At 39.5% G+C, this 20,424-nt stretch overlaps 1 pseudogene; it reads left to right on the forward strand.

Moving 5' to 3' along the window:
- The first annotated feature begins 16,486 nt into the window (after window positions 1-16,486).
- Window positions 16,487-17,139, forward strand: LOC147461175 (uncharacterized; annotated as a pseudogene).
- Window positions 17,140-20,424: the final 3,285 nt, after the last annotated feature.

Below are 20,424 nucleotides of genomic sequence, written 5' to 3' on the forward strand. Positions count from 1 at the left end.
TTTTCATAGTAGGTTAGTGTTAGTACATTAGTAGAGTTAGTATTTTTATTGATTTACAATTGGAATTGGATATTTACAATGGGAGTATCCAAGAAGGATACAAAAAAGGAAGAAAAACTCTTAAGAGGTAAGAAAAGATGGATTTCTTACAAGGTTGATGCTCCAAGTGTCTTGAGTAGAGTCAATTTTGACGCTTGTTGACGGTCCACTAGCTTTGATGGTATGTTTTTTTCTCCACTCTTGACCTTCCTTGAGAGCCAAGGTAAGTGAACATGAGTAATCAATCACCATGATGCTGTCTTTCAAGAAAAGAGACTGAATTTTGTGGTTTTTTTGATAGATATGGGTAATATAGATGAGGAAAAATGAGACTAGGTGGTCAATTTTGGAATGGAAGTGTGTGTAGGAGACATGAGTTCACCATGGTTTCTCTTATTCTTCAGGGTTGAGAAGAAGGTGAGTAGGGCGCAGAGAGGAGTGGTGAGAGAGGTGGGGATGATGAGTTGAGAAGTGTGTGTGAAAGAGGAAAATGATAAAGTGGAAGAGGGAGTGTGGCTGCATAGCATGGGCAAACTGGGGTCCACCAATAAAATCATAGCTCACAGCTCGTAGCTCAAAAAAATATGAGGTAACATTTCAGCTCACGAGCTACAACTTTTGTTTGTATCACCTTTTCAAATTCGGGGAGCATGTGATCTTTAAAAATTCAGCAAAATCGACTGTTTTTTCCACTGCACAAAGTCCTTGTGAGGTCCTTCTTTGGATGATTCTTTTGAATACCTCCAAGAGTGAGCTCCCCATGGTGCATGCATGCATGCCACATACCCTTGACCTTTTTTGGTAGGTATATCATTGAAGATATTGTTGAGATCATGATATAAGTGAATAGTACAACTAAGAAAATCAAATATTGAGGGGTCTAAAAAAATATGTATATGTCAAATATAAATAATATAGGTGGAAAAAATATAAAGGGGTCAAAATAAATCTCTCTCATTATAAGTCTACCATAAAAAGATGAATATTTTTGGTGGTCTAATTTATGAGAGTAATAGAGAATAGATGTAGGAAGGAAAAAATCACAATAGTGAAAAAATATACACATAAATAGAACTAGGTTTTTTGGATTTTTGTTGGGATGGAGTCACACCAAAAATAAGAGAAGCTTGCATGAAATTATTTTTATATGGAATAAAGAGTATGCAAAATGGTAAGAAAAAATATGGTAATGGTGAGTCAATGTACATAGCATAAATAACACACCACAGGTAGAAATATTTAAATAAATACCAAAATAATTATAAAAAATCATTTTATTTAGGCCCTATATACAATGAAATATTTACACACAAATGGGCTATAATATACTTATTTTTTTAAATTTTTTGGCTCAACTAGCCCAGTGACTAGCTAATTAAGGGTTTTTAAGAAGATATGGAAAAAGTCCCCTAACTCACACACACCTATATACAGTGAAATGGTAGGGATAGCCACAATGTTTGGATAATTTTGGTAGGGTGGGTTAACTCACTATGGCAATTACGGAGAGCCAAAAAATGGCTATCATTATCCCTCCCCCAGGATGATGGTATATTCATGTACCATCATAGAGCATCTTTTCCAAAGAGAGTGCTTCAGAGTCCTTGACGAGATCTTCATTGTTTGACCCCTCAGAATTTTGGCTGGAGTTACACTCATGCTTCATGTAACAATACTTACATGAGACAGCTGCCCTTTGACAGATCTTTGGTAGATCCTTTAGTAGAAGGCGACTCAAATAGGGCTTCAAGCGATAAACATTTACCTTCCTAGAGTACTCTTTCCCATTCAAGTCCATAAGTTGATAGTAACTTGAATTGAAAGACTTCTTAACTATGTATGGCCCCTGCCATCTAGTTTCAAATTTGGCATCAAAACGATTATCGAGTCGATTGTCATACCTTAGCACAAGATCTCCTTCATTGATGCCTTTGTCCTTTAGTTTCTTATCAAGATTCTCCTTCGTTTGCGTAGCTTTCCTCTTGTAGCACTTGTATGCTGCTTCTCTTTTCCACTCAAGCTCAGCTAAGGTAAGAAGTCGATCCATCCATGCTTCTTGATCATCTTGTGCTGCTTTGCCATGAAGTCGCATTGTTGGAATGTTGAGCTCAATTGGTTGTAAAGCCTCTTGACCATAGACCAAGTGAAATGGTGTAAACTCCGTGGCTTTCCTATATGTGGTTCGATACGCCCACAAGGCACCATCCAAGAAGTCATCCCACAACTTTGTCTTGTTTCTCACCATCTTTCTAATGATGCCTACAATGACACCATTAGCTTTTTCTACCAGACCATTGGATTGGGGATAGTAGGTTGTACTATGACGATGTAGAATGTGAAGTTCTTCACAGACTTCTGTAAGCAAGCCCTTTCTAAACCCTGGACCATTATCAGAAACAATCTCCAAAGGTGTGCCAAATCTACAACAAATGTGAGTGTAGACAAATTTGCTCACTGTCCTCTCATTTACCTTTGCCACACTTTGTGCTTCTACCCATCTCGTCATGTAGTCTATGGCCACCAAGATATACGATTTCCCATTTTTAGTCCTAGCAATGGACCCATAGCATCAATGCCCCATTTTTCAAATGGACCATTTGCAAGGACTAACTGACGTGGACCATGTAACAGATGCTTGTTTCCATTAATCTGACAATTGTGACAGCTTTTACACCAATGTTGAACATCAATGTGCAAGCTTGGCCAAACATATCCGGCAAGCAAAATCTTTTTTGCAGTGAGTTCCTGTGCAAAATGACCACCACACGCTTCCTCATGCAAACCTTTTAGAATGGCTGGGATTTCCACAATAGTTGGTACTCTTCTGCACACTTGATCCTTCCCTCTTTAGTAGAGGGATCCTTCTAGAAAGAGATACGTGCTTGCCTTCTTCATGAGTCTCCTCTTCTGAGCCTTCGTGAAGTCTTGTGGAAACTCACCCTCCAAAATGTAGCTAATAATGGGAGTCAATGACTCCAATCCCTGGTATCTCGGTTGCTTGACAGTTGCTGCCACCATGATGACCTGCACTTCTTTCTCAACACATGTAGCTACTTGTTGTGCAAGTAAATCGGCATCTTCATTCTATTTCCTAAGAATATGATATAGTTGCACTTCTTCAAATTGATTAAACAATCTACGAATGGCATGAACTTTTGTCCTTATGCTTTCATTCTTGCATGCCCAAATGCCTAAAATTTGCTTCACGATGAGAAGTGCATCCCCTTTTACCATGAGGCGTTGCATACGTTGGCCAATGCATATCTTTAAACCATGAAGTAGTGTGTCGTATTTTGCTTCATTGTTGCTAGTTGAACTTGGTAGATTGACCTTATCTTTCATGACCACCTCCCCACTTGGGTTGAGCAACACTAGCCCTCCCCCTGCTTTTCCTGTGGCTCATCGAAAAGCTCCATCAAAGAACAAGGTAAAAGCATTAGGAATACTTTTAGGTGGTGGCAATGGTAGGCTCTTTATTTCAGGCACCTTAATCTCCTTCTCATGTACCCTATAAGTAAGGATCCTTGCCAATTGTGCACGCACACTATCTTCTACCTTGAAAGAGTATTGGAACTCTTGCAATTTCATAATCCACTTTGAGATCCTAGTGCTAAGATTCATTTGAGATGACACCCAAGGAAACAAATTTTCTGCAGTGAGAATTACAAAAGGTTTTGGTAGCAAGTAGGATCTAAACTTTCTCACCGCAAACATGAGAGAAAGCATCATGAATTTTGCCTCCGTGTAGCCTCTCTCTAAAGAATTCATGACCCTACTAGCAAAGTAGATGGGTCGCATCCTGGTACTGTGGGGATCTTGTTGTAATAAAACTGCACCAATCGTTTCCTTTCCAACACTAGAGCTAACAAAGAATGTGTACTCCTAACAAGGAGGCATGAGTGTTGGTAGCTCTGACAAAATGACTTTAATATTACAAAAATACTCTTCAAGATCATTAGACCATACAAATTCTACTTGTTGTGTCAACTTTTGCAAAGGGTGAAGTAACTCCGAGGCTAAGTGAATGAAGCGTGACATATACTTCACCTTTTGAATAAATGAGATGACCTCCTCTATTCTTGGGCCATTATCCATTGTCTATGCATGACCTAATGCTTAAAACAAAACAAAAATATAGACGTCCAAACTAAGGTCGTACCTAATGAGAGGCAAAATAAAAGGATTTAATGAAGCGTTTATCTCGGTCAACCTAAGAGGACCTAAAATTCTACGAATTACTCGCTGAAATTGCAACTTAGTACTAACATTTATGTGTACCTTTTGCCTTGCAATGGGAATGAAGGGATCATACAAATTCTCGTGATTCATGCAAGCTACTTGATTATGTTAAAGGTTGAGCCTACACAAAACATACACAAACCGTCCTCCGTGGGGGCACCAATTTGAGGAGGTCCGGGGCGGGCAACAAGAAGAGTGGCCTCTAAGCACCCTTCTAGGCTCCCGTGCTGCTCAATTAGGTTGGGGTTGGAAAAACAACAAACACACACACAAACCCGCAACCTAACCCTACACAAATTTGGGGCACCACCTAGTTTTGGATGCGAACTAGGACGCGTAGAGAGAGAGAGAGAGAGAGAGAGAGAGAGAGAGAGAGAGAGAGAGAGAGAGAGAGAGAGAGAGAGAGAGAGAGAGAGAGAGAGAGAGCTCGGGCTACTTTGAAATGTTCAACAGTGATCAAGCAAACACAATTATATATGTAAGAAAAAGAGGGAAGGGGGAGGGGGTGATTGTTGCACTAATACCTTCTTACAAATCTGTCATGACCAATGAAAGTGAGATTAGTATTTGTTCAACATAGCTTGAGTAAATTACACCACAACACATCATAAGAAAATCCACCCCAATCACTGTCTTAAGGCCACGGGAGTCCTCTCCACCCTGTCGCCCTCTTACAGTATGTGGAATTTATGGCTAAATTGATGACAACACCAAGAGACAAGCTATCAAGAAATTAAAAAAAACACCAAGACACTTACACATCATTGTTGTCCATTACTTCACGTTGGAAGAGAGACAAAGTGGCCAAGCTTAGTCCAAATCCACCCTCCTTGATTCAACAAATGTTGGCCTTACACTAGTAGGAGAAATGATAGATTTCCTACTCTCAATTGATGATCACTCTCTCTTACAATGTCATAGAGCTCCCTTGCTAATCACCCCTATTACAACACATGCACATGCATAGACAATGAGCTTCCACTCAAGAGCTCCTTCTAGAGAGGTTGAGCTTGGCTTCTCAAGATATAGCATAGTGCTCTTGCTTATGGCTCTCCCCTTTTTGTGCTAGCTCCACCCTCCTTTTATAGCAATTTTTAGGGCTAGGGTTACTCCTCTAACCATGGTTGGGTTATATTTTCAGCACTTATCTAATTTCTTTTGCTTGAAATTATCAAGAAGTTGGTGTGGATAGATGAATAAGAGAGATAAGAGAGAAGTGGAGGTGATAGGACTTTTCATAGTAGGTTAGTGTTAGTACATTAGTAGAGTTGGTATTTTTATTGATTTACAATTGGAATTGGATATTTACAATGGGAGTATCCAAGCAGAATACAAATAAGGAAGAAAAATTCTTAAGAGGTAAAAAAAGATGGATTTCTTACAAGGTTGATGCTCCAAGTGTCTTGAGAAGAGTCTATTTTAACGCTTGTTGACGGTCCACTATCTTTGACGGTACGTTTTTTTCTCCACTCTTGACCTTCCTTGAGAGCCAAGGTAAGTGAACATGAGTAATCAATCACCATGATGCTGTCTTTCAAGAAAAGAGACTGAATTTTGTGGTTTTTTTGATAGATATGGGTAATATAGATGAGGAAAAATGAGACTAGGTGGTCAATTTTGGAATGGAAGTGTGTGTAGGAGACATGAGTTCACCATGGTTTCTCTTATTCTTCAGGGTTGAGAAGAAGGTGAGTAGGGCGCAGAGAGGAGTGGTGAGAGAGGTGGGGATGATGAGTTGAGAAGTGTGTGTGAAAGAGGAAAATGATAAAGTGGAAGAGGGAGTGTGGCTGCATAGCATGGGCAAACTGGGGTCCACCAATAAAATCATAGCTCACAGCTCGTAGCTCAAAAAAATATGAGGTAACATTTCAGCTCACGAGCTACAACTTTTGTTTGTATCACCTTTTCAAATTCGGGGAGCATGTGATCTTTAAAAATTCAGCAAAATCGACTGTTTTTTCCACTGCACAAAGTCCTTGTGAGGTCCTTCTTTGGATGATTCTTTTGAATACCTCCAAGAGTGAGCTCCCCATGGTGCATGCATGCATGCCACATACCCTTGACCTTTTTTGGTAGGTATATCATTGAAGATATTGTTGAGATCATGATATAAGTGAATAGTACAACTAAGAAAATCAAATATTGAGGGGTCTAAAAAAATATGTATATGTCAAATATAAATAATATAGGTGGAAAAAATATAAAGGGGTCAAAATAAATCTCTCTCATTATAAGTCTACCATAAAAAGATGAATATTTTTGGTGGTCTAATTTATGAGAGTAATAGAGAATAGATGTAGGAAGGAAAAAATCACAATAGTGAAAAAATATACACATAAATAGAACTAGGTTTTTTGGATTTTTGTTGGGATGGAGTCACACCAAAAATAAGAGAAGCTTGCATGAAATTATTTTTATATGGAATAAAGAGTATGCAAAATGGTAAGAAAAAATATGGTAATGGTGAGTCAATGTACATAGCATAAATAACACACCATAGGTAGAAATATTTAAATAAATACCAAAATAATTATAAAAAATCATTTTATTTAGGCCCTATATACAATGAAATATTTACACACAAATGGGCTATAATATACTTATTTTTTTTATTTTTTTGGCTCAACTAGCCCAGTGACTAGCTAATTAAGGGTTTTTAAGAAGATATGAAAAAAGTCCCCTAACTCACACACACCTATATACAGTGAAATGGTAGGGATAGCCACAGTGTTTGGATGATTTTGGTAGGGTGGGTTAACTCACTATGGCAATTACGGAGAGCCGAAAAACGGCTATCAGTACCAGATAGGTCCTATAGCCCTATGACTATAGGGTGGTACATATATAAATCATTCTAAAATCTTAGGACTATAATTTTCTCTCCTTTGATACCTATAAGAAATCCTTTTTGTATGGTCCTAGATCCATAGAAAGGCATATTTTTGTCTTTCACAGTCTTAAAAATACCTACAAAGAGCATTATTTGGCCCTTAGGCCATATGGTAAAATTTTGTTTTTTCTAGAAACCTATTATCAACACCCTTGTATTAAAAAATATAGAGTAAGCCTTATGACCCTTAGCCCTTAGGGTTCCAATATACCGATACATAAAAATAAGGCCACAATCCCTTAGGCTCAAAATAAAGCATGTTATGGTCATAAAAATCATATAGAGGGTACCCTATGGTTCCACAACCAAAGGATGTCAATATGTATGCTCTATAAGGACACCTATTCTACCCATTACCCTTGGTGCTATTTGATACTCTTCAAATATATTACATTATTCTCTTAATAGGCACCTTGGCTACCCTATGGACCTAGGAAAATAAGTTTCTAACAAACATAGAGGGCACCTTTGTCTTTAGGATCTACATAATGCTAAGTAAATAGGCAAAGGAGATGTTTCATTAAAGTATATAATTTGTCCCAAAGGCTATATATTATTTCTCTTTATGTATAAAGTACTTCATAAATTCCCTATGGACCTAGAACCATACGATGGTACATGCAATGACCACCTTATGGCCCTAGGTCCATAGGGTACTACAAGAAAAAAGTTCCCTACAATGTTGAGGTTATAGAGTTCTCTCTATTCTGGTACTACAAGAAGAAAGTACCCTACAATGTTGAGGTTATAGAGTTCTCTCTATTCTATACCTACAAAAAGTACCCTACATTTATGAGGTTGTGGACTACTTTGTACATGTCCTTTGACCTTAGGGTATCCATTAGTACTCTATAAAATCCTAAGGTTATATAGTTCTCTTTATATTATACCTACAAAAAAACCTATCCATGCTAAAGCCAAAGATAGAAATATTTTAGTCTCTCAAAGATTCTTAAAGATACCTAAAAAGAGCCATAGGATGAAATATGGTTTTCATGAAGAAACTTATTATCACACCCTCCGTTCTAGGGAAAATCCTCTAGCCCTTGGGTCACATGGTGAAAATATAGAGGTGCATCCTATAGACCTAAGGATATAAAGTTGTCTCCATTATATATATATAAAAACTCATATCCATATAGCCATAAGGCCATGAAAAGGTGTATTATATGCTTTTGCAAGCTCTTAATGAAACCCATCATTAACATCATGTGTCCCAAAAAATATAGTATATCAATCTAACAACTTTCCAAGAGCGTTTAATCCATTCAAAGGCACCTAAATGGGCACCATGGTATCCCTATGGCACTAGGGCCATAGGATCTCTCAGTGGAACAAAAGGAAGCCTATGGCACTTGAGATTATGTATTTATGTATTGGCACCCTATGGCCCTATGACCATATGATCTCTCTTTTGAAATGAGGGCAACCTAAAGCACTTGAGCCCCATGGCTCTAGGGTCAAATGATCTCTCATTACGATAGATGTAAACCTATGTCCCTTGAACTTATACATTGGCACCCTATGGCCCTAGTTCCATATGGTCACTGATTTGAGTACAGGGTACCCTATGGACCTAGGGATAGTAGGTGGCCTAGGTATCAATGTAGAACCTCTTTAAAAGTATTTAGACAATTCTAGTGTGCCTACATGGTCACCATGGCAGCCCTATGTCTCTAGGTCCATAGCATATCTCATTATAATAGAGGGAAACTTATTGTCATGGAGCTTATACATTTGCACCATAGGGCCCTAGGTTCATATGATCTCTCATTAGAATAAAGAAACTCTATGGACCTTGATCCCTATCACCCTAAGGCCATAGAATCTTTCATTACAATAAAGGTTAACCTATGGACCTTGACTTTATACATTGACACACTATGTCCCTATGGTCCATATTATCTCTCATTAGAATAGAAGGCAACCTATGGCCCTAGGGACAAAGGTTCGCCTAGGAGTCAATGTAAAAGCTCTCAGAGAGTATTTAGGCCATTCAATGGAACCTACATGGGCACCATGGCACCTCTATGTCCCTTGGGCCATAGGATCTTTTATTGGAAGAGAGGGAAACCTATGGCCCATGAGATTATACATTGGTACCATATGGACCCAATGCCATAGGATCTCTCATAAAAATAGAGCAACCTATGGCCCTATGATGAGAGGTTGGCCTAGGTTTCAATATAAAGGTCTCAAAGATCATATAATCTATTCATTGGCACCTACATTGACAACATGGCAACCATATGGCCCTAGGTCCATAGGGTCTCTTATTACAATGGAGGGAAATTTATGGCCCTTGAGATTATACATTGGCACCCTAGGGCCATAGAATCCCTCATCAAAATAAAGGAAAACCTATCACCCTAGGGGCAGAGGGTGGCCTAAGTGTCAATGTAAACTCTCTCAAAGATCATTTAGGCCAATCAAGGACACCTACATGGCACCCCTATGGGACTAGGGCCATAGGAATTTTGATTGGAATAGAGGTCACCATATGGTCCTTGAGCTTATACACTTTCACCCTATGGCTCTAAGGCCATATGATCTCTCATTAAAAATAAGGGAAGCCTATGGACCTAGGTCTAGCAAATGGCCTAGGTGTCAATATAAAAGATCTTAAAGAGAATTTAAGCCATTGTACTTACATGGACACCATGGCAGCCCTATGTCCATAGGGTCATTGGATCTCTCATTACAAGAGAGGGTAACCTATGGCCCTTAAGCTTCTACATTGGCTCCCTATGGCCCTAGGGCCATTGGATCTCTCATGAGAATAGAGGGAAACCTATGACCCTAGGGCTAGATGGTGTTAGGTGTCAATATAGAATCTCTCTAACAACATTTAGGCCATTCAAGATAACCTACATATACAACATGACAACCCTATGACCATAGGGCCATTGGATATCTCATTGGAATAGAAGACAACCTTATACATTGACACCCTATGGCCCTAGGGCCATAGGATCTCTAATAATAATAGAGGGAAACTAATGACCACCAGGGCCAAATATGTCAATGTAAAATCTCTCAAAGAGAATTTAGAGAATTCATGGGAACCTACATGGGCACCATGGTAGCCCTAAGGCCATAGGATCTCTCATTACAATATGAGAAAAACTATGGCACTTGAACTTATACATTGGCACCCTACGACCCTAGGGCCATATGATCTCTCATTAGAATAGAGGAAAATCTATGGTCCTAATGCTAGATGGTGGCCTAGGTGTCAATGTAAAAACTTTCAAAGAGCATTTATGCCATTCAAAGGCACTTACATGGGCACCTTCGCAGCCCTATGGCCCTAGTACCATAGGATCTCTCATTGGAATAGAGGGAAACCCATGACTCTTGAGATTGTACATTGGCACCCTATGGCCTTGAGGCAATAGGATCTCTCACTAGAATAGAGGAAAACATATAATATACGTTTGATAAAAATCACGTGTTCTAGAAACCATAATGAGAAACCGTACTGCCCTAGGGCCACAGAGCGTCAATATTATCAACACCTTGTAGTCAAAGTCTAGCATGCGGCCACAAGGCCTTTTAGGGTGGCCTTTAAATTTCTAGAAGCTCTGTTACAATGGTATCCTTGGTCTTATTAAATATATTCTCAAAAATCTAATTAATCGTTTCTCAGATATCAAATTTGTCATTTGGATACTCTAATATTTTCTTTTAAGAGTGTGACAAATCTAACAATGGGTGTTCTTTAAAACTTGTAGTCCTTTAAAAACAATATTGCGGTTGACGAAGTTTCACCTGATATTGTTGGTACAAAGTATTTTCAAGCTATTGAATCTTTTTTTGATTCACTTAGATTCCGATAGAGTTGTCACATCATAGGTGAATCAAAAAAAGAATCTTCTAAAATATGAGGAATCTCATGGCATGCTATATATCAGTTGATAGATCTTGAAGAGGACATTCTAACTGTCAAACCTCTACCAACTTTGGAATTTGTTTGCAAAAATTTATCCATGCGCCCATTTTGGTAGAGAGAGGTAAAGTCAAACTCCTTAAAGGGCCCCTTTGTGAGTCTAAATTTCACCTAATGGGGACAAAGCCAATGTCAATCCTGTGAAGAATCAAGAATCACTCGCCCAGATAATCTAGGAGTAGAAGCACTTTTCAAACCATTGGCTATTGCATCAACAAAATTTGGGATTGATGCAAAGAGAATGCTTCTAGTAGATGATGCACCATTAAAGGGATGTGTTAATCTTTCATTGAATTTTATTTTTTTGCCATCATTCAATGTTGATGAGGAGGATAATATCCTCCTTGGGGATCTGATGCCATATATCCAATCTCTTCATCATGTCAATGACATTTGCACAATTACAAGCTCTTATTTGTATGGACAAGCACCCATAGTGCAAGGACATGAGCTTTATAATCATGTTTACATGGTTGTTGTTGCAGAGTGGGAGGAGAGAAATTTGGTTTGTCTGGGGAAAACCTACTCCACACACAGACTATCAGAAGCAATGGAAAAAGCGCAACATCTAGCAATAGTGGAGTGTCCATTTGAAGTCAGGACAAGAAACTCCTAGCATTTGATCAAGAAAAAGTGAGGATTTTAAAGAGTATGAAACTTTTATCACCCTTAAAAGGTATTGAAGCGATTATGCTTGCCCAAACATTGGGATACAAGGAGCCTGCTATCAATGTACATGAGGCCAAGAATTATATAAAACAGTTAAAGATTTAGTGTAATCTCAAATAGATGTCCATTGACATTGATGATGAAGTAGATTTTTTTAATATTATGGAATCTACAAAAGCTCTTTATGTATTTCTTAGAGTGCTTATGCAAATTTTACTTTCAATTCTATATGTAGCTTTTGACTTTGATGTGCACTTTGCTTAATTTTAGTTTATCAAAAGATTCAAATGTTTCTTTATAGATAATTTCAATAAGCATGGGCCTTTCATGACAAGTAAAATCCTTTTTGACATTCTTAAAGAGCGTTTATATTATTTGCAAATGGCACCTTATGGCCTTTGGGCCATAGGGATCCTTTTTATCTCTAGCCACACTTCTATATGAAGCCAGACTATTGGCATTGTGTGATCCTACGAATGGACCGGGCTAGTTTCTATATAAAATACTCTATGGCCCAATGGCATCAACACCGTATGACCACAAGGTTACGTATGTGATTCCAATAAGTGCTTACCATGTGTGGCTTGTGATTAGAACTCTTTAGACTTAATATCATGGGAGGCTAGTTGTAGGCTATATAACATAAGGAACAAGCCTCTTAATTACAAACTACAAAGAGAATCCTAACTCTCTTAGGACACACTTAGTCTCTATCTATTGGAAGCTATAAAGGTGGACCTTAGACTTTCAAAAAGAAGAAAAGGGTATAAGCATGTTAACTTGTCATGCTTTTTGGTGTCCCGGACAATGCTAGTAAGAGGTGCTTGTTAGCATCTATTCAAAACCAAAGAGCAAGTGAATTTTGAAATTTTAATAACCATAAGATATATTATTTGTTCCCTCACATATGGGGTGTGGACTCTATTTTCGGTTACGACGACGACGTGGGGTCTGGCGGCCTCTGTTCTCTCTCTCTCTCTCTCTCTCTCAGACCAGTTTACTGTTTTCCCTGTTCCTACTCCCTCCTTCCCTCCCTCCCTCTCTCTCTCTCTCTCTCTCTCTCTCTCTCTCTCTCTCTCTCTCTCTCTCTCTCTCTCTCTCTCTCACATTGCTTCTTGCCTCGAAGTTGAGTTGTCAAAGCTTAGCAAACTTGCAGATATGGAAAACCAGCAGACAACATTATTTCCACTAGAAATGGAGGCAGAAGGGAGCCATTATAGAAGGGAGCCATTACAGGAAATGAATCACAACTACCAGCATCCAGCTCTTTCTATTATCAGGAAATATGAGACCGAAAGAAAGCGTAAACAGCGGGAGCACCGACAGATGACAACTAAACGAGGACATCATGCCGTTGACGATGAGGAGAAAAGGAAAATCTCCTTCGAGATTGTGAAAGCTTTCAAGAGCAGGATTGAAGGTCTCAACAAAGAAGCAAAGTGAGAAATGTGGAATCTTGTTGCTCAACATCCGCTTGTTCACGCAATCTATGATCAGTCTTTACAGGAGGAGGCTGCTGTGCAGAGTGCAATTGTCTCCAATGTCCGCAACACACTAGCTATCGTCAAGAAACCAGCTTCTAACGACGAGCTATTTTTGAAGAATGCAGCATTGCAGATGATGATAAATTCAAAGGAAAACATGCCTATTGCCAAATTCTCCAGGGTCCTAAAAGTCGACCGTTGCAGCTTGTTCAAAGCAAAATCACGGCAGGTGAAGTCTGGTGTCAATGCTTGACTATTTTCAATGGCTGAATGTCACAAGCAACACCGTCATAGCCCTATCACAGATGAAATTAAGGAATTGGTCTACACATTTTGGACAGAGGAGAGTCGTGTTTCACCCAACAAGAAGGATGTTTGTCGAAAGAGAGTGGGAAGGAAAAGCTACATAAAACACCATGTGCACCTCCTGGATGAGTCTCAAGTGATCAATGACATACTTGCGCCATAACTTATGCATTCTAGCATGCTAGTAATCTACCTAGCATACAGAGCATGCTAGTTATCACAATATGTTATGCTATGTATGCCGTGCTACTTAGCATAGTCTCACTCCTAGTATGCTGTGGGTATGCTGTTTAGCATGATAAGTATGCTGTCTAGCACAATATGTAAGCTACTATAACACCCTTTATGGTAGTTAGCATACCTATTATGCTAACTAGCATGCTCTGTATGTTCTTTGACACAATGAGTATGCTAGCTACCTTTCGTAGTATGCTAACTAGCATTATGGGTAAGCTGGTTTATGGTATATGCTAGTTAGCATTCCTGTATGGTGGGTATGGTGTTCAACATAAATCTTCTGCTAGTTAGCATGCCTAGTGATCTTGAGGACTACACTGGTTAGCACAATATATATGCTACTTTAACACCTTTTATGCTAGTGTGCTGGCTATGCTATTCAACATAACAAGTGTGCTGGCTAACAAAATATGTATGCTAGTTAGCATACCTTCTGTTCTTCTTAGCACACTTTGTGTGGTTAACCATGAATCATATGTTAAACTACACACTGATTTTGCTTGTTATCAGCTAGTATGCTAGTTAGCATACTCAGCTAGCTAACTAGCATGCTGAGTATGCTAGTTAGCACAGCTAAGAATGCTAAGTAGCATAACGGGTAAGCTGATTTATGCTAGTATGCTAGTTAGCATATTCAACTATGCTAACTAGCATACTTAGCATGCTGGTTAGCATAACGGGTAAGCTGATTTATGCTAGTTAGCATTCGTAGTGTGTTGGATATGCTGTTCAACATAATAAGTGTGCTAGTTAGCACAATATGTATGCTAGTTAGCATACCTTCTATTCTTCTTAGCACACATTCATGTGGTTAACAATGACTCATATGCTAAATTACACATTGATTATGCTTGTAAGCACAGATAGTATACTAGTTAGCATATTCAGCTATGCTAACTAGCATACTCAACATGCTACCTAGCATGCTGATGAGTATACTCAGCATGCTAACTAGCATGCTGATGAGTATGCCTCGTATGCTAAACTACACACTGATTGTGCTTGTTAGCACAGCTAGTATGCTAGTTAGCATACTCAGCATGCTGATGAGTATGCTAGCTAGTATGCTAGTTAGCACAGCTAGTATGCTAACTCAGCATGCTAGTTAGCATACTCAGTATGCTGATGAGTATACTCAGCATGCTAACTAGCATGCTGATGAGTATGCCTCGTATGCTACATTACACACTGATTGTGCTTGTTAGCACAACTAGTATTCTAGTTAGCATACTCAGCTATGTTAGTTAGCATACTTAGCTATGCTAGTTAGCATACTCAGCATGTTAACTAGCATGCTTAGTATACAATGTTATACCCAGTTACATGCATGTTAGGACCATACAATGTGATGTTTAACACACCAATTTGTATCTATGGTGGATGTATTAAGTAGCAATGCGTATAGTCCTGTTTGGATTATTTCTCCTAGTAAACATACTGATCAAATATGGATATTGCAGGTTGAGATCTTTCAAAGATTCAAACAAAAACATCCAGATTGCAAGATTGGCATGAGGATGTTTGAGATGTTAAAGCCATTCTTTTGCAGGAGGCTGAAGGATAAGTACACATGCTGTTGCGAATACCATGTGCAGATGACCTTTTTGAAAGACGCACTGAACCACATGCACTCTCGTGCTTTTGGGCTGCATGATACATGTTGCAATTGTGTATGCAATATCTGTGCTACAGGCAAGAACATTAGCAACGGCTTCCTGGCTTCACATCACACGTTTAAAGGTGTCACATAGATGTGGGAGTCCGTTCTCTGTCCAAAGCCAGCAGATGCAGTTTTCCATAGAAGGGAATGCCTGATGGGATACTGTAAGATATGTGGAGTAAAGAAGTTATAATTATGTTGCTTAGAAACAGCAAAGCCAGGTAAGAGTATTAATGTGAAAGTATTTGCGTATGTAGAAGCAAAAGACAGGCATGGAAACAGTAAGAAAAGAAAAGATCTTTTGCATAAAGAAATGCAGTGCTGGGAGTTTCTTCGACTGTTGCAGACCAAGTTGAAGCTCTTCATCACTCATAACTATGTGGCACGATGGCAAGGACAACAATTTAAGGATTGTATACTTCGCTTTCCGGATGATGTCATTGTCTCAGTTGTTGACTTTGCTGAAAATTACACCTTCAAGGAGCAAAATGAGATTCAGTCAACGCATTGACACTCTAGTCAAGTAACTATTTTTGTACACATAACGTACTACCGCAAGGCAGGGGAGGCAGTCAAAACAATCCACTTCTTCATATCAAATGATAGGGTCCATGACACACTGTTTGTGCAACATTGCTTCATGCTGCACCGTGACTGGTTACAACAAGAGGGTGTCACTTGTAAACAACATTGGGTGTGGTTAGATGGTGCAGCCTCGCAATTCAAGGGAGCTAGGACTTTCTATTTTGTTGCAAGATATGGTGGACTCACAGGGATTGGGATGAGCTGGTTCTTCTTTGGATCAGGGCATGGCAAAGGCGAGCATGATGGTGCAAGAGCAGTTGTGAAAAGAACCTTGACCCATGAACAACTAAAACCTAATGGAGCTATATTGCAGTGTGCAGTAGATGTGGTTGCTTATTTCCAGGCCAACCTATCGCATGGAGCACCGGCATCATATCCTTCAAAAGAAAGGGAATGTGCTCATGTGTTTTGGGAGGTTAAAGAGGGAGATGTTAACAGGGAAGTTGAGTGGAATTGTGCCACTGTGGCAAAAACTCGCTCTTTGCATGCTATTCGTGGTCACAACCCGTAGGATCCAACTACCCTTGCAACAAGAAAGTTGGCATGCTTCTGTGATGCATGCATGAATGGAAGGTGGAATCGCTGCATCAATAAAGCTCACGTGGAGGCTTGGGATTATCAGATTCTGTAGCCATTACTTGAGCAAACAGATGAAGTTTCGACAGAGGAAGTCGTTGGCTATGATGACTTCACATACGAAGGTCATCATGATGTGTTGAGTAGCGCTCTATGTTCAGGAGACACATTTGCTATAAATCCAGATGCTTTAACCAACGCCGAAGATGTGGATTTCTATCTGGTCAAGTGTGTTGTAGAAAAGGAGAAGGTGGAGAAGGGGTACATTGATGAATGGAGAAATGTAATTGACAGAGGCTCATATGTTGTGCAAGGACTGTATTACAAGCAATTGGATGCATACACCTTCAAGCTAGACCACAAGCGGCCTATCGTCCACCTACTTTCACATCTGGTGCGATGTATCAAAATACCCATGGAGCACGTCCCAAGGAGAAGGAAGGTGTACACAATCACTCCAAAAATCTTTGAAGAAATTTGTAATAGCATGCCCTTTAGCTTTTAAGTTGTATCCACTGGATTTTCTATATACCACTTTGTTGTAAGGGTATGCAGTTTTATTATAAAGTTGGTCAGCATGCTAACTATCAAACTGTTTACATTAATTGCCAGCATGCTAACTATCAAACTGTTTACATCTTGTGTCAGCATGCTAACTATCAAACTGTTTACATTAATTTCCAGCATCAAATTATTTACATAGGGTTCAATTTTACAATGACAGTCACTGCCCCAAAAACCCTTAAGGCCTCCTTGGAGGGCGCTTGTAGTGACCTGGCTGTCCTCGCTATTTGTCTTCTTCCTGCTGCCTCTTTTCTTTTCTCTCTGCTTCCTCCTCTGCTTCTAGGTTGGCACTATGCTGCTCACTTTCTCTTCTTTCCCTCTCCAGCTTTTCTTTCTCTCTTTCTGCTTCTAGGTCAGTTTCCCGCTGTTTGCGACGAATTTCTTCCAGTCTTTTAGCCTCTATATCCCTCTTTTGAATGTCAAGCAAACGTTTGACGACTGCATCAGAAAACTCATTTGAGCCTGTCTCAAACACATTATTAGAAACATATGCTTTCCGATCATCCGTTTGCAGCCAAAGAAAAAGCCAGGACTTCAAAGTTTCTATAAGGAACTTTTCCCTCTGCTCAGCACTCTGGTGCTCTAGACTGGGAGTAACAAGCCAAGTTTGTGGTGGGTTCTGAAACACTTTGTAGAAGCTATTATCGATTATAAGTGTGTTTTGGGCGTTGTACCCCGGAGTGTGTTTCCAGAACAAGGATAAGTCTTTCATAAACACAGGTTTTCTCTGAATCTTCCAAGATTGCTTTGTACAGTGCTCTTGAGCAAAAAACCCAGTAATCTTTGGCACCTGCTCTTTAAAAACAGTACGGCAAATACTCATGACTTTACTATTGAGTCTTGTGCTCCATATAAACACATTAAAGAACTGCAGGCACCAATCCAAAAAAAAAAAGGTTGTCCTTGCAACAGAACACCTGCTTATCAAGTACATCATATTTCAGCATTTCATATGCATATGCCGGGGGCTTTTCACCAAAACGAGGCTCTACCACTGCCACCAAAAGACCGTTCAGGTCCAGCACCAGAGCCCTTTTTTCATCACATAAACGCTTAGGCACCCATATTAGGTCTGGTAGAGGATACCATTCAGCAAAAATAACCGGTCCACTTGGGTGCACATAATTTAGGCACTCAATAATACTACGGGCAAGCTGTGAATATCGTTCAAGGAGTTTTTCAATCTCCATTTTCTGTCTCCTTAGCTGCCTGGCTTTGTGGACTCGCCATCTCCGTAATTTCTGCCATTGCATGGCCGCAGTTGCATCAGGCATGACGATTAATGCTTGTTTCTCTTCCTCTGCAGGGAAACCGCGGTACGAAATGAACAAGTTTAAAAAAGAAAAACCGCAAAAATTACAATGAACTATTACAATGAACTGCTGCTCAGATTTATATTGCACAAAAATACATTTTCATTGGAAAACAAAATGCATGTCAGTTACAATACGCATTTGGGTTTCAAAATGGTCTAGCATATACAGTGAAGGGCACAACCGGGTAGGGAGCAATAAGTCTTAACACAATTTTTTGCAAGCTCTTGAGCGGGTGGCTTTCTTTTCACCTTTGGAGATTTCAATCTTGTCCGAACCATAGGCTGTGCTTGCAATGTCTTCGGGTACCTCTTCAAGGCCAACTTTTCTTTTCAGTTGAGCTTTACGCAAAAAACCCTCGAGAGGGCTGTTGTCACCAACTTCTTGCTCATCTTCTATGTTGTCATTCTTCAAAGTTTCCCCTGAGCCACTAGCCACTGATTGCTGAGAAGCTTCTGCTTTGTCAGTTGCAGCAGGCATCGCTGGCACATGGGGCACACGAGGAGCCATGACAAAAAAATCATCTTCTTTTTCATCTTCTGAGTTCCTGCTCACATCACCGCCTTCCTCCGTTGTTTTCATGCTTTCATTTGGCATCTGCTGGGAGCCCTCATCCACCCCTTCACTCCTTGCATCCAGCTCAACACCCTTCTCCGTCGAAGGGTTCTTACCTGTATCCAGCTCATCACTCTCCTCGATCGAAAAGTCCTCCATTACAACCTTTCCCTTGCCCTTCGTGTCATGCACACTGCCCACATCACGAAGGGACTGCCCCAGGCCTGCAACAAAAAACGTGGATTAAGACTCATATAAGCATGTCATGTATGCTAGAAAATGTTTGATATGCTGTGACTATGTGTGCGGCCTGGCATACATTGGAATCCATTATGCTGACAAGCCCAGTATGCTAATTCAAATTTCTGAGTATGCTAACTAGCATATCCAATATGCTAGTTTGCATCTGGAGATGGTAGCTTAGTTACTAGATTTGCCATTATGACAAACTTACTCTAGTTTGTACACTGAGCACACGTATGCTAATTAGCATAAAAGATATGCTAATTAGCATACTGTCTTTTATGCTAATTAGCATACTGGGTATACTAATGAGCATATTGGATATGCTAATTAGCATACTGGGTATACTAATGAGCATACTGGGTATGGTAATTAGCATACTGGATATGCTAATAAGCATACTGGGACTGCTGGTAGCTAGCATACAAGGATTGTCTTCAGTATGCTAATTAGCATACCCAATATGCTATTTAGTATTCCAGTATGCTAATTAGCATATCTTTTATGCTAATTAGCATATCCAATATCCTAATAAGCATATCCAGTATGCTAATCAGCATACCCAGTACGTGAATCAACATACCCAGTATGCTAATGAGCATTCCCACTATGCTAATTAGCATACCTAGTATGCTATTTAGCATATCCAGTATGCTAATTAGCATATCCAATATGCTAATAAGCATATCCAGTATGCTAATTAGCATACCCAGTACGCTAATCAACATATACAGTTTGCTAGTTAGAATTTGGATATGGTAGTTAACTTACTAGATATGCTAATATGCCAAACATACTCTAATCTGTTCACTGAGCACAGGGTATGCTAATTAGCATACAAGGTCTGATAATTAGCATATCCAGTTAGCACACTCAATATTATCACTGGGTATGCTAATCAGCATACCCAGTATGCTAATCAACATATACAGTTTGCTAGTTAGAATTTGGATATGGTAGTTAACTTACTAGATATGCTAATATGCCAAACATACTCTAATCTGTTCACTGAGCACAGGGTATGCTAATTAGCATACAAGGTCTGATAATTAGCATATCCAGTTAGCACACTCAATATTATCACTGGGTATGCTAATTAGCATACCCAGTATGCT

This window comes from Adiantum capillus-veneris, chromosome 3 (assembly GCF_014529385.1).
Source record: "Adiantum capillus-veneris isolate H3 chromosome 3, ASM1452938v2, whole genome shotgun sequence".
Classification (NCBI taxonomy): domain Eukaryota; kingdom Viridiplantae; phylum Streptophyta; class Polypodiopsida; order Polypodiales; family Pteridaceae; genus Adiantum; species Adiantum capillus-veneris.